The sequence below is a fragment of the Amphiura filiformis genome, chromosome 3 (assembly GCF_039555335.1).
Source record: "Amphiura filiformis chromosome 3, Afil_fr2py, whole genome shotgun sequence".
Taxonomy (NCBI): Eukaryota; Metazoa; Echinodermata; class Ophiuroidea; order Amphilepidida; family Amphiuridae; genus Amphiura; species Amphiura filiformis.
This window is the reverse complement of record NC_092630.1, coordinates 53155122-53170865: the sequence shown is the minus strand read 5'-3', so window position 1 is coordinate 53170865 and position 15744 is coordinate 53155122.

The window sequence follows — 15744 nt, the reverse complement described above, 5'->3', positions numbered from 1 at the left end:
TATTGACTAATTAATCAGAATTAATGGTACAATTTTATTGGACAATACTTTACATACAATTAATAAATGTTATCACATTTTAAGCAAACAATATTGATATTTCATAAATAATGAGAACCGACCAAGCATCTATGGTGGATCGAAAGATCAATATAATTTGGCTGTTGTGTCTTAGTAAAGAGCAATTCTTATACAGATTGGTTCATGTGAACATTTGTGTGATTAATATTGCTGGTTCCCCACGCATTCATTTTTCTTGCTGTATTAAACAACTTCATCACCAGTACTTTGGGCAAGCTACTGAACAGTGTGTCACTGAATCTCACTTTGTGATATGAGCAAAAGAACGGTAATCAATACGTAAATCCTGGGTTTTTCTACTGCATGTCATTTTCAGTGATGCCAAGGCCGCACCTTAGGCGCACAATTGGGCTACTTGGCGATCACTTGCCACTACTCAAAAAGTATGTCGCTCTTTGCCTAAAATTGGGGTACTTTTGCCAATGTCAGGCCATGGCAGTAATTTGATGTATTCTCCTTTCAATTTAGCCAGTTTGTAAAGGTGTCTCTGAAATTCCAAATTACAATAAGCCCAATCGGCATTGGAAGTTTGCAATGCATTGTGGGACAGTTTTTGCAGTTTTAGGACACTTTGTCCTTTGACCTATCGGGAAAATTGCTGTAATTATTAATAATTTATTTATTATTGTCATAATGTTATCATTAAAAATATTTAAATAATTAATTCATGTAATAATAATGTTTTTTAAGTTTGTTTTTATTCTAGTAACAAGTTTTAAATTATATTTTATACGCACAAAACCCGAATTTTCCAGATAGGTCAAAGGGCAAAGTGTCCTAAAAAAACCGGAAGTTACAATAGCGATTTGGCTTATTACAATGGGTTTTGTGACAATTTATTGAACGGTCAGTAAGTTTGGATGCTTTGCGTTCTATATTCGGGTAAATCCACCCAAATATCTGCTATTGGGCACCTTTTTGGAGCTTAAAAATTGGGCTAATTGAGAATCCTTTACCACAGCCTGGACGAGCCAATGCCTTGGCGCTGAAAAGTTTTGGCAACACATGTCAGTTTGACCGCAATTCCTTCCCTCAGTACAATATGTATATTGTATAGCATAGGAGATTGGTTAACCTCCAAGCTGAAAGTGTATTACAAAACAAAGGAGACTGATTAACCTCCGAGCCGTATCCATTCTTGTGCATTTCGCGTATTACAGTATTGGAAGGAAGTTCAGTCAAATTCTGAGGTCAAACATCCGGTAGAGAAGCCCAGGATTAACATTATATATGGGGTTGTGTTACAATACAAATTAATGTGGTATCATGTAAGCACACGCATTATGCATCGGGTATGGTATACAGCACACACATTATGCATCAGGTATGGAATACATTGTAAAAGTAACACATACTGTGCTAGTCTTTATACATTAGTACTGATGAAAATTATATTCTTATGTGAATGCTTTAGAAATGGCTGGTAGACCATTTCTATAATTGACATCTTCCTGCTGTTTATGGGGTGAACATCAGTATCATATACTATACTATGATTATTTCATTACAATGCCCTTCTTGACCTCGCTTTCATTATCTTATAGTATGTGATATGCATGTTAACCCCATCAACGGCAGGAAAGTGCCAAGTATAGGAATGGTCTATAGTGGAAAGAGAAATAAGTTTTTCTGAATTGATGTGGCAGTAACAATATTATGTATAAATTAGTTATATAATATGTACATTCCTTCTATACCTGCAAACTCAAAGAATTATATAAGATACATATTTTAGTAAACATGTTCCAACACTGTGTTTGCTTCGAAAAATAACTGTTTTGCTGTGGTAAGGACTACTTAGAATGATACGAGCATTGCGGAAGCAGGACTGCAACTGTGGCAAAAAGCAGAGAATCAATTTTTGCAACGATTCCCCAATTTCTCTTAAACTTTGCGAGAATCAAAATTGATTTTACTCAATTCATACACAAGTTCAATTTTGATTCACACAGCATTCAACAAAATTGCACCCCTGCTTGGAAGTACAACCATTAATCCTCAAAATTTCACTCTCATTAACTTATATTAGAAAGGGTTCAGTACTTCTAAGTTCACCCCTGTGACATTGTTAAGTAAATCGAACAATTATACTAGTTATTGGTAGCCTATTTTGTTTCACACAACTGTTTACAGTGTCACATGTTGTGTTTGGTCACAACAGCTTATTATGTAAGAAAAGATGCAGCCTTGGAAGGTTGATTATTCAACTCTCACAAAGTATACTGAATATCCTAAACTGTACATTGCATCCAGAATGCTTTGTGATAAAAAGGACAAAAGTGCAACTTTCAAAATGGCGTCTATTCTTACATAATGAGTCGTTGTGACCAAACTTCTGACATTGTAAATTGGACCAGGTATAAAACAAAATAGGCTACCAATATGATTGGCTATAATTTTTTTATTTCATAACAAAATTATAGGTTTATTTTTTAATAATCTTAGAGGGGAACTTGTGTGAACCCTTTACTATCCAGTGCAATGCCATGTTTCTTAATAATTTGGCCAGAACATTTCAAGTATGCTCTTGATTTTGTGTCGCACAGAACATTGTATTATTATTACTTTCACTTTTTTTTTTTAATTCAATTAACCTGAGTGGAGTTTTGCCTTCGTATCACATTATACTTATAGTTATATCTATACATGTATGTATCTATTCATTGTTACAGTGTTTTTAAGAATATATTTTATGTGTCTTTCTCGAGTTGGTGATGTTAAAGTTTGGCTATTATGTATTGATGTGCCATTTCTGTTAAGTTACATGCAACAGTAATTTGATTGTAGTAATATCAGAAGACTCTCTGACATCACCACAGAAATTGAGAGGAGAATAAAGACTCACATTCATAATTGAGAGGAGAATAAGGACTTACATCCATGCATGGAGCAAAATTTGGTATCCAAGTTTGTCCAGGAGTACATTCAGAACTAATCTCTGCTTGTGTACGACACTCATAGACATTACGGGCAATCATATATGGTCATTTTCACGGTAAAGGGTGTAACTTTGGATTTTTAACATTTTAATCCGTAGTGTTCTAATAAAGCCACAGAATTCCATGATTTTTGGCCACATTAGTCATCTAGTTAGCAGCTACCTTGGGTAGCATAATCAGCTTTGGGAGTTACTGCATTCAGTTTTAGCAGGCTTAAATGTACTTAATATTGCCATTTTGAAAAACTATAAAAAACAGTAACATTTTTGTAAAACCCTGTGTTTTCTTCAGTTAGTTCATGGATAATTTTTCTTATCCTGAAAGTACAGTCATATGTTCAGTAAACACTGCCACATTAGATTTAATTGTGAACAGCCCTGTATTTTTGAGAACCGGACTTGATATTTGTCGTTTCGAGGCTTCATTTTCCGTTAACAATTGTTAACAAACTTTGAGGGTGTAGCTTTGGTTCATAATTCTTGGTTATTTCTTCACTTCTTCTTGATTCATAACAGTTGTTATCTTAACTTGAAATGGGTAACAAAAATTAGTCGATTTGCAAGCTTTTAAAATTTTTATAAAATCTTGACTTCAAAGAGCCGTTTTTCCGTTAACTTTTTTGAAGCCTCCGAAACAAACTGTTCAGCAAGCTTGTGCAAATATAAATAAAAGAGCTCATCCAATCTATTTATCAAAATGTAGTAAAGTAGATCCTCAAGTCACATGTTTTTAAATCGTGGAGATATATATCACCGTTTGAAAATGGGACCCAATGCAAACTTTCCGTTAACAATTGAAGCCTCCGAAACAAATGAAGCCTCCGAAACAACAATAAGATTAATTATCATCTATGCATATCTAAATTGGTGTGTTTCATACTGATATCTGCATTGTAATTATTACTTGATATGTGCAGAATGTCATAAATTTAAAAAAATTTTGACATTATGGTTAATATTTGAAAAATATACTGATACCCAAAAATGCCTGTTTCGGAGGCTTCACATGCAAAAAACACCATACTTAACAAATGGGTGAAAAAATTAACATGTGATAAATCTACAATATCTGCCGCATAGAATCATTGATTCAATACACACAAGAAAATAACAGCTTAGATGATCCCAATGTTGTTTTCAAAAACTACTTCTGCAATGTTTAACAATTGTTAACATGAAGCCTCGAAACAAAAAAAAATGACTTGCTGTGATGATAATTTAATTTTTGTCACAACTGAAATTCAATACTTAGAAGCAAAGCATGAAAATTGGTAATTGTGATATTTTTTACCTATTTTTTATGTCAACTTGTAGTAGTTAGCCAAATATTTTACTTAATGATCACCTGTGTTGTTAACTGAAGCCTCCGAAACACAAATCGCTAGAATTGCCAATTCTAAAAATAACTCCAATTTCGTGAAACTTGGCTGGGAGGTTCCTTTCATCAAGTAGTATTTGTACATGAAGTTAGACATTCAAATTATTTTAGGAACCCAATTAAAACTTTTAAAAAATGTTTAAGGTTTGGAAATTTCCATTGTAAATGACACTTGATGTTAAAAATTTTCAAAACTGCAATTACAAACATAGCAAAACATGGTATAAAATTTAACTTATATCTGTTGACTTACTTTTGAATTGGATTTCACATGTATTCCAGCTTTTATTTCATAATTTTCTGAGGTTATGTAAAATACATTTTTTCTTAGATTTTAACCAAAATGTTATGGAAATTTCAAATTTTTTATTAGAAATCAAAAGGTTTAAGCCTTGAAACATTATTTTACTGGAATTTAAGTTGCTTCTATGCATGATTTCAGTAAACAGAAACATATTTAAGTGGTTTGAAATTTTGACCCTAAAAATCAAAAGTTACACCCTTTACTGTGAAAATGACCATATTCATGATTAAAGACCCAGTCAGTGATTTGCTCATTTGGATGATCGTAAAAATCATCATCATTCAGATTTTGGTACCTTTGTTATTGTCATAGATGTGCTAACATAACCTGCTAGTGGTTCAGCCAAAAGCTGTGTATTTTAAGACAAAATAAGACATTTACATGAATATATAATTTATATGTACTGACAGTATATAAATTAGCTATATGTATTTGAATGGGGTTTCAACTTTGTCAATACTGCTGTTTTCTTTGTTTTTTTGCCAAATTTTTCATTTCAAAAATACCAAATGATGACTTGAATGACTTATCCTTCACTATTAAGCAATTTATAAATAATTTTACACTTGCGCTGGGATCACTGAATGGGTCTTTAATTGCAATATTCCCCCAAAACTTACAGCGCCAATAATAGGGTGTTATTAGGGAGTCCAGATTTTTCTCTTTCTGTAGACATCACTGATTCATGACAGGACAGTTATTTGATATACTGGACAAGTGGTAATTTTTGCGCTTGTAATTATTTGCACTTTGCCAATATTTGAACTACATTGTTAAACGTACGCGTAAATATAGTAACAGAATAATCACAAGATACAGGCGATCAAGAATATAACATATTTGGAATGTTTTAATTCCTTTTTTTTTTTTCAAAGAATAAAAATGACCAAATATTAAAGTATGAATGGGTATGTAAATCTTTTAATGAAAGTGAAAGTGAAAGTAAATAAAATGCTACTTGCCAGTCTTATAAACATGCAAAATTGTAACAATCATGCTGTACTTTGAGGTGCAATAAATAAAAGAATAAAGTCAATATGATTTCAACACATGAAAACAAATTTCAGAGTGATTGATGTGTGGTTATTATGAATTGATGTTACAGTAATTACATGGATGTCACAAGGGTAACAATTACATGGGTGTCACAAGGGTAACAAAACTATGAAATAAGAAAATACTCAAAAGTTACGTGAAAAAATTCACACATTGTCTTAAAGAATTGTCCCAAATTGTGCATCATCATTGTCATCAAGACTGCACAATAACATTAACAAGACATATGTGAATAATTAACCTTTCTCTTGGTACAATCCAAATGGTTTAAAGAACTGTTAACTTGGGCTTCTTTTCCACACATTATGTCCCGCAACCATCATAAATGCACCCAGACTCATCAATATAAACTTCACCCAGAGTGGCGACTTGTCAACCATTTTATCCAGTGCCATAACACGTAGCAAGACTGGAGCCAGAATGGGTGATAGTTTGAGTAGCATCTGATCATACCAGTTATCTCTGGCTAGCTTGATCGGCATACTGCCAAACACTAGAATATAAACAGCACGTCGGATACAGTCATAATGGAATGGACTCAAGAAAGTGGTCTGAACCTTGCCTGATGTATGCAGATTGATGAACCACCAACTGAGAAAATGTTCTGCTGTCAGTGGTGTATACTTTTCAATGGCACGAAATACTAACAGTGCAGATTGGGTTTCATCATTGAGTGCGCTGTTTTCCTTTAAAAAGGACAAGATCTTTTCGTCGTCTTCGTCCAAGTGCAACCTCGCCAATAGATCTTCCTCATTTTCCATACACCAAATATCATCTTCTGTTAAATTTTGCTGCCCGTAACTGTCTGGGCCAGTGGTAGGTACTTGCTGAGGATTCTGATTAACTGGTGTGTCACCTTCAAAATCTATTTCCTGCAATATTTCGTTAAATTGCACTGGTATGACTTCGTCAGTGTCTGTCTGTCCTTCAGTTTCTTCGGTAGTTTCACCAAAATTACGTGCAAAAAGTGTAACAATTTTAAGCCGACGAGCATCTGGTGATGGAGGCTACAAATATAGACATTCAAGACACAAAAAAATTAAAAGTAGGAAAAAGTGAAGATAGATAAAGAGGAAATACAAAAAGAAAACAAATGAAAAGATGATTTTAAAGAAAGAAAAAGTTGTATATTATACAATTTTCAAATTTAGGAATTTAGAAAGTGACATTTATAAGAAAATAAATAAGGAAAAATTAATTGATTTATACTTGATAAGACTAGGTAGTAGTATGCCTAAATTATAATAGATTTTATTGGCTCAGGTTAACTGAAAGCAAAACAACAAGAATAAGTGTACATTTTTGGTATCTTGTTTACTATTTTCACTCCAGTGCAACTGATGGGCTTTGTGAATGAAGGTTCTGTCAAATGTCGAAGGTTCACGTCGCGTCGATCCTGTAAATAAATAGTTGGTTTTCTGAACTACTGGACATGTGGACGCTGATTGGCTGAAAGTTCAATTAACATTAGCAATAATTTGAGGGCGTGCTTTTTTCCCACTGATTGAACAATCAGACGGTGACTCGCACGGTCGCCGGTGCCCTAAATATGCGGGTATTTTTAAATATTAAAATCAGAAAAAAATGGAAGCGGGTGTGTGCAGTTGATGAAAAGAACCAAATTTGAATCGGACCGTATTAGGCCAATAATTAACAAATGATTAGGCCTATTGTATCTTGATCATGTTAAGTTAAAAGTGCTGAAATGCAACTAATCATGATTGGCACGGTCATAGGCTCAATCTTCATTATGGCAGCAATTCAAGTAAATTTAAAACTTGGTAAGTTGATGATGCCCCATCAGCGTATCATGGTAGGCCTAAATTAGTTCAGCGTCTCGCAAAAACGCACTCTGTGGTTAAAGAATGATTTTTTTAAACTTTATTTTTTATGAAAAACTTACCATCGTTCTGAATGCTAAAATAGGCCTTGTCTATCTAGTAAACTTCAAGTTCAGTTGTAGGCCTATAAATCATGAAATATCTACACGCATGCACGGGGAAAAAACAATCCCTGCTCCACATTTTTCCGACATTTGTCATTCCCTGTGCCGAGCGCAGAGAATTAAAATCGCGCGCGGGGAATTGCGCGGAAGCGCGGAATTGAATGAGCGCATAACGCGAGCAGCAAAATTTTGCCATGTTGCGCCATAAATCATTGTAATACTAGTTGAGAGTAATAATGCATTATGTAATATATATTATGAAAACCATTTTGATTAAAATTTAGATCATTTTTTCATGCAATATCTGACCCCTGTGAAGCCAAAAATTTAACACTTGACCCTATTGTCTATAACTCGAGAACTGTGTATCGGAGATAGGTCAAACTACATTTTTCTGAATCCTGATGCAGATGAGAGGAGTTAGTTTTACACAATGGTATGATTTTTAAACAGATTTGATCAGCTTTGAAATTTGAGATTCTGTTTTGAGGTCTTGTAATGAAAGCTTTTGTATGAGCCAGCTTTGAAGTTTCACGCGATGACATCAGAATGTCCTGCATGTAGGCCTATATAATACTACGTACAAAATGTATCCGCACAGTTAAAATAAAAGCAGTATCTTAAGGGTAGACGAGGCCTGAGGTATTGTTGGTCGAAGCAACCTAAAAATCGATTTTCATTATCTAGATCAATATAATTGAAAAATAACACCTTGATGTTTTGCAAAAGTTCATTCTACAAATTGTATACTTTGCAAATTTGCTTAAATTATTGTTGATAATGAGTTATGTACGTTTTACAAAAGTGTTGTTGTTTAAGCCCTCTTTACAACGTAACTCAAGAACCGCAGCACCTATTTTTTTTATTTATTTTTTAAGTTTTTATTTTTTCGGTTTTGTAGTGTCCCTGGACCTAGACCTAAATGCTAGGATCATTCATGGTTGACCTAAAAAAATTTTAAAAAAAAAAAAAATTTCAAGATGTTTTGTATTTTTAATATGAAAATTGATAATTTATATTCATGTTATACTCAAAATGCATTGAATTTGAATGCATTTTGAAATCATTAATAGAGTATGACATGAATACAAATTATCAATTTTCATATTAAAAATACAAAACATCTTGAAATATTTATTTTTTTATTTTTTTAGGTCAACCATGAATGATCCTAGCATTTAGGTCTAGGTCCTGGGACACTCCAAAGCCGAAAAAATAAATAACTTTAAAAAAAAATTTTTTTTTTAATTTTAATTTCTGAAATTTTTCGAAAATTTGGGGTGGGACTTTACTCGAAGGTGGGACTATACTCGCGTCAGTACGGTAATCTTAAATTACCAAATAGAGTGATCAATAGATACCTCATTCGGCACGATGCGATTTCATTTCACGAATCTTATATCAATTTGAACGCAAACGAGCACGAGTCGTTGATCTGTCACGATGTAATGAACCCGTTCCTCCTGAAGGAGGAAATACAAGTATCCCAATTGTCACTTTTAAAATGTCCTCGTTTTTTATTTGATTTGCTTAGCATGTATAGCAGCAGGCCCTCTCAAAATCTTGAACAAAAAAGGGGTGGAAATAGCCAATATGGGCCTTTAAAAAACCTTAAAATCCAGGAGCTTCTGGCGGCGCTGCCCCCTGGATAAAGCATCTCTGCACCTTACCCGCTATGCACACCAGCTACCTCGCTAAGTCCTCGCTTGACATGGTGGCACTTCATGGCACTTCAAATAAACTAGTTGAGAAGGCCTGAAGACATTTCGAACCTTTAGAAAGAGACATTTTGCAGGAAGTGTTCATATTTAAAAATGGGTATTATGATCCTTAATGGTACAAATCATATTAGTATCATCTACAAAAAGTATAAATTTAAGCGTTGAGGAGCAGTTGGGCGAATCATTTATGTAAAGGAGGAAAAGTAATGGACCCAGGATCGAACCCTAAGGAACTCCACAATGGATGGTACAGTGGAGGAATTTTTCTCAATTTTTCCAATTTGAAATTTCTCTAATGTCACAGTGGTAAATTTTTAGAGGATGGAATGGTCAAGGGTGTCAAAGCCAAGGAAGATACTAACTCAACATAGTATCTTGCCAATTGCAGTTATTGACAAGTAATTAATAGTCATGTAGGTTAAATGATTTTTATGGAAACCAAATTGGTTTGGACTGAGAATTTTGTGATCAGTTATGAAGTCAGGAATCCGGTTATAACTACTAGAATGTCAACCGTCGCCAATAGGTGTACCTACTCATATCAATTGGGGTACATTACATCTTTAGTTATGCAATAATACACAATACACAACCATTTAATTTGAACAAAACACACAAAATAGTTTCATTATAATTGTTTCTCATGCCTTTTATTCATATCTTGAATAATGAGTCCAATAATGAGTTGATACAAAATACATTTTATTACAAAATACACATTTTCCTTATGTATATATAAGAAAAGCAATTAATACTTCTTTTGAAACCAGCAGATACTTCAATTTGATGCAAGAAACATTCTTATCAACTATTACAATTGTTCTGAAATGTTGTTCTGTCATTGGCTTAGTCTTTTGGGGTTTATTAATCTTATTGGAAATCTGACTTAATGTCCTGAAAGAATGGCATTATAAATTATACTATTTAAATTAATCATTTATTATTTATATCAGAATAATTTCAGATTCAGCAACATAATCCATCATAAATATATTTATTACTTATATCAGAATAATTTCAAATCCAGAAACATATTCCATCATAAATATAAATATTTCAAGATTATAGATAGTTATATATATTTGAAAATATTATAGAATTTTAGACTGGAGTAGCTGGACTCCCATGTAGTCCGCATTGTAATGCTATGGGAAATCTGACTTATCCGTATAAAATATTACTGTTTTTTCTCTTCAAGACATGACATTGCAAAAAAATGGGGGAAATGCATACAATGGTGATATTTTGAAGTGGTATTCCAATTTGTGAGTTGGTTGAGTATGGTGTGCTAGAATTGCCTATGGCATTGATGGCAATGAAAACATGTGAAATAAGTGACTTGTTGTGAAGTTGATCAGCCAAAAGTGTTAAATTTATTGCATTTTTTTCATCAGAAAGATGACGATACTTAATTGTTCAACTTTTGGTCAGGAATTTTGCATATTATAATCCTTTCCATGGATGGAAACAAATTTCTATAAATGATTGATTTGGGGTGATTGCCGAATAGGGTGCAACTCTAGTCTTATCACAAGACTGTCCTACCCCAACCCTAAACTCTGTAAACGAGGACTGGACTCAAGTCGAGCAAGTTGCACCCTATTCAGTAATTGTACCTTGATTTGTTTTGACAAAATGTTGCCTCAAAACATCGCATTTGATGTGGGCATCTCTAAGATTTTAAATAATCTTAAATATCTTGAAATTTTCTTCAGCTATGTCCCTTGAACTAACTTCACAATTAACAACATTTTAGAATAACACTTATATTTCAAAGCTCACATTGCATGATTTGAACACAGAACAAAGAGCACTTTGTGCAAATTACACCTGCACATGATTTGGACTATAAGAAATTACACTTAACACCAAATACACATGTTCTCTCATTACATTCTCTATAATTGAGACCAGCTCTATCCCAGAAATGAAATGTGTGATATAAGTCCAGCTTATAACATAATACATGGAATGCTATCAAATAAATTGAAAATGCAAATGAAATAATTATTTCAATTAACTCAATTTTAACCATCAAATATACTAGATGATGACTGTAATTAAAAGAAGGTAATGTCAATCAATAAATAAACTGTAAGGTTGGCAAAATTTCAAATTTCATAATTGGCTCTCAGTTAATAAATATACTAGTACCGTACTGTACAAGTAGTTATTTTCAAGTAGAGATATATTTGTGATTTCAAACACAGAATAGTTTCCTACATATGTTAATATTTGAGTGAAATGGGTTATTCCATTTAAAATCCACTGTCCCTGTGGAAGATTTTGCAACTATCTTCCACAGGGGGAGTATAATTTTCAAATGAAATGAACACATTGGACAGCTCCATAAGAATTTCATACACCCTCTGAGAAAGATTCAACATGAATCTTCCACAGAGGGAGGGTGGGTTTCAAATGGAGCTGCTAATGTGTTCATTCCATTTGAAAATTATACTCCCCCTGTGGAAAAATAGTTACAAAATCTTTCACAGGGGCAGTGTGGATTTTAAATGGAATAGCCCAATTCATGCCTTACCAATCATATGACAAAATTTCATATTTGTACATTGATTAATTCGTGATATAACATCTATTTGCAAAATTCACAAAAATAAATCTCTCACGAAAATCACCACTTCTACAGTTCATGGTTCAAATCAAATTATATAGATCTTCTTTTGAAGTCTACTGTCTCAGGGTAACATTATTTTAATAAAATAATTTCAATAAAATAATTTCAATTAAATTAAATCATGATCCAAGTTAGTTAGCCCATCACCAAAATTCTTTTTCACAAGGTCAAAATAAAAAATAAACTACATTTCTATCAGAACACTCATTATGGTTTTTACAAACAAACTGAACAATTTACATGACAAACACCATCTTGGATTTGAAACGGAACCATCAGGTTTTTTATGATGCTCAAATGAGCTCATATGGAGAAGCATAGAAGATAAATATATTTTGGTCCAATCTCTACTATTCCAGATATAGGTATATAATGTCACTTTTGTTGGTTCACAAACTTGTCAAGAGACATTATTTTAACCCCATGAGAACTACCTGCTGATTGGCCAAAAAGAAGTTTTCATTATCAATTGGCCCAATCAGCAACATTGTTAGAATAATTTCACCACACAAAAAAATTGGGGTGAATTATTTGTAAAGCTCCATTCTGATTGGTGATTAAAGTGAAAATATCATGTAATTGACCAATCAGAGGCAATGTTAGATCAGCAGGTAGTGCTCAGGGGGTTAAGAGTGAAATGTTCATACACTTGGATTATGCATTATGGATGTCTATATTGGACCCTTTTCTCTCTATCCCATCATGCACTATTCCAGCATACCACATCACAATACACAACATTGTGTAATTCTTATCCATTTGAGGTTCACATATGGTACATGGTTCTGAAATGGTGCATTGTGGGACATAAGGGGAAAAGTTTATACTGGGAGGAGAGATTGGCTACTAAATAACTGTTATTCATCCGTTTGTAAAAACCACAATAAAGTATGCTGTCTATGTTGTGATCCATGTTAAATTAAACCAATAACCCAATACTCTATTTAATAGATCTTGAGCCATTTTGTCATCCCATCACCTCTATTAATATTACAACTATAGAACCTTTATGTTGTAACTAACTGTCGTACCTAGTGTGTCAATAATATACTACTGACGATGCACTTTTCACCCCAAAAACTTTTTGTGGACTTTGAAACACCGAGTTACAAAAGCAAACAACAACAAAACAACACAAATAGCACTAATACAAACAGTAGAGACAAACAAAATGCAAAACACATTCTGCAGTCTAACACAAGAACTAACACATACTATGCTTACATTAATAATAATATTCAAAGCCATAACACTGATAAGAGTTCAAAATTGCACAATACTACTACATTTGGATCGTTGGTCCTTTGGATGATAGTAATACTGTACCTTTGAGCTCCTTCCACTATGGACCACAATGGCCTCATCCCAATGGCATAGTTCAATGACCTCAATTAAACAATCATAGTGCACAATTTGACCTCAAGTTGAAGAGTATGATGTTTTGTACTCAAAATTTTAAAGGTCATGCAATGAAGGTGCAAATGATTGGGCTTAAAGAACTGTGCCCCCGATAGATGAGCATGTTGTGGATCCTAGTATTTCCCCTAAAATATAATACCTTTATAAATCTACTGCAGCTCTCAGAATGAGGACCATACTAACAGTGGCGGCACCAAGAATGTAGGGCAAAGTGAATTTCAGGGAGGGCAAAATCATCCAATTTTGCATAAAATTGACATAAAAAGTGGAAATTTTCATAATTTTGGGTTTTTACCAGGGGGGGTGCAGAAAAATATTTTTGGGGAAAATGCCCCTCTTGGCCCCCTAATGTCACCACTGCATACTACATCAGCACCATATTGCTTTTTGACAGAATTAGTCAAATGATCAAGAATTTAAACTCCCACTTGCAAGAGTAATAATATGATCAACCTTACTGTTTCCAACAAAACAAATGTCACCAATAATTTTGGTGGGATGACATTGAAAATCTCACTCACAATCTTGAATATCTACGGCCTGATGAACAAATGGGAGTCTTTTTGTAATTTCATCCTTTTTGGTTGTCTAAATTGTATGTAAAAATTTCAGTAACTTTTGCAATTCATGAAAAAGACAAATTATGTTGAAGAACAAAATGCCCTATCAAATAAAAAATAAATAAATAAATAAATTTCTTTTCCGAAAATACAACAAGAAAAATATGATAATCATAAGAGACTTTGCTGAACAAGTTAATCTTTGTATGATCATAACTGCAGCTGTTTATAAATAATCCCTAACATCACTGCACATTTGTTGATGTTGTTGTTTTTAGAGGAATAATTAAGTAATAGGCCTAGACCATGACATCTGACTCCCGGTACCCCAGGTCAACATAAAAAGTGGTAACCATGTGTGTTCTTCCTTTTTTCAAAACCCCCTTTTCACTGATTTTTCATTGATTTTACCCCCCTTTTTTTGCTAAATCACTGACAAAATCCGGGTATATAATACTCCCTTTTTCAAGGTTTTCAATGAGAAGATTTCCAGACACCCCTTTTCAATGACTCCAAATATTTTAATATATTAAGTACAAAATGTGCAAGTATGAACATTACTTTGTGTCTGTTGTACTCCCAGATGATCCTGTGTTATTAACTGGGGTAATTACAATGCCTGTATACTGATTTTAATTGAAAATGAACCAAAGAGGAACAATCCCTCAAGTTTTGTGTACAGAGGAACCTGTGAAATACCCCTTTTTTTTTTTTTTTTGCGGAGACAATGCTCAGAATACCCCCTTTTTTTGCGATTTAGCTGTCCGCGATTTCAGTCAACAAAATACCCCTTTTCTGCGAAATTTAGAACACACATGGTTACCACTTTTTATGTTGACCTGGGTAGGTATGTTCATAAAATTTTGAAGTTCAATATTTTTAGCTGAAAGTTCTTTCATTTGAAAGAGAATCAAATTACCTAAACAATAAGGGGTCAATCATGTTTCTAGTGCATATACTTTTGAAGTTACAGACAAAAATAGTGTCACCAAATTGTCCAAAATTTTGTGTGTGAAATTGTGACAGCAGGCACATGTACAATGTACACTACTGTATGTGACCCCAGATGACCTCCTATTCTTTATTGTAAGAAAGCTGTTTTGGATGGTCTTGATTTACACACAAATTGCTTTTGCGCTTTAACGAGCGTCCACTTGGTGGAACATAGATTGCACTATCTGATAGCTTATGAATCCATTATTATGCCAGTACCAACATAAGTCAACATCACTTAGGTTTTGGTTGTCAAAATTAATTTTTAGTAATTTTTTCCATTGAGCCCCACAGTAAAGCCATTTTTGGACCGTACAGGCACATTCCACTTCCCTATGGACGAATAGCGCCACCTATAGTGTGTGATGTGAGCCTGGCTAACCTGGGGTACCGGGATCTGACTCCTCATATGTGAAAGTTTGGTGACCAAATTGACATTGCAGCTGTGGAAATGGTCACAGCATATAGCTGTTATTATCACAATTATAAAGTGGTCCAAAATGATACCTGATTTTTATAGACTGATAATACTGAAAATCTTATTGTGAAGAAGGGTAAAGTAAACAGCCTCTTAAAATTGAAGCATGTATTTAACCCCATGAGCACTACTGGCCAAATTATCTGCCTCTAAGAACTATTTTGATTGGTTATAAAGAAAGCTATATCATGCATTGAGCCAATCAGATGTAAGAATAGTCAGCATGGCTGAAGATG